Here is a 1,297-nt window from a genome sequence, read left to right as displayed (position 1 = left end):
TTTAGTATTTAATGTGAAATGAATATGGCATATGTCATATCTATGTGTATATATATGCCAAGAAAATGGACAGCCTTAGTAAATCATTAAAGTATATCAGTACAAATATACATTTAAGTCTGTGCTGCATTTGTCAGTTAAATAGACTTAGTGGCAAATGTTGAATAGAACTAGTGGAATATTGATCTATAGGTGATCCAAGAAATGGATTGGCATTTTTTGTTTTGGCTGTGGCATATTCATAGACAAATGCTTGTAACATCAGCATCCCTGATTTCATATTCTATGAGGAGTCTATGATGCTGAGACTGCCGAAGAGAGTGGCAGAAACAGAAGTCTTGCCTCAGAGGTTTGAAAGGTACTGTACTTATACTTTTAATGAAAATAATTTAGAAACAATAGAAAAATGAGTGTTCTAAAATATGAGAGAAGACAGAGCTGCAACAGTAAATAATGACAATAAGATAATAGTTATTTATCAATGCAAGGGTAATAGCATTTTGATTATCTATATACATAATGTCATTTAACCCTTACAACAAGCCTGGGGGGAGCAAGTATCTTCATCTTATAGCTGAAGACATAGAGGATAAGAGAGGATAAGTAACTAGATACTAAAGAAGTGCTGCTACCTAAATAACTTGGTAAAATATTAATAACAGGCATACATAAAACAAGTCAGCTATGCTGAACTAAGTTAAGAGTTACTAAGTGGTAGAATCAAGATTGAATAAAACTCTGTTTGATTCTGCAGCCCAGAATTCTTCCATAGTGCTTTGCTTCCCTGCTCCCCTTCCTGCCCTGCCAGTGAGGAATGGGGCTCCTCTGTCATTCACTAAGAAGTATTTCTGAGTACTTATTACAGGAGTAATTTGCTAAGTGCTGAAGATAGAAATGTGGGTATTAAGATGGTCCAGCTTGTGGTTGTTGATTTATTTATAGCAGGATCCACAGTCTTAGGCTTTGTTTTACCTCAGCCAAACAGAACCCATTTGTGGATTGAAGTGGTTTATATTTCTGAGCACAGAGCAGAGTCATTAGTGGAGAGTTAATGCCTATCAAGATACAACAAATAAGTCAAAGCTAAGTGGTGGATGGGTGTTCTAGAACACCAGCATCTTCACTGGTGGCTTCCAGTCACAGGTACCCAAAATATGTGGAGGGAGGCAATCCAATAGCCCATGCCCATTCTCCCTTTCTCTGGCTCAACAACATTTAGACCACTGCTGTTAACCTCCATTTATTAAGTGTCTAGTACATAATGGACATTTATAAGACAACTTCCATCATTATTTAA

This window comes from Giraffa tippelskirchi, chromosome 2 (genome assembly GCF_054371585.1).
Source record: "Giraffa tippelskirchi isolate mGirTip1 chromosome 2, T2T-mGirTip1v1.2.pri, whole genome shotgun sequence".
Lineage (NCBI taxonomy): Eukaryota > Metazoa > Chordata > Mammalia > Artiodactyla > Giraffidae > Giraffa > Giraffa tippelskirchi.
Note: the sequence above shows the minus strand (reverse complement) of the source record.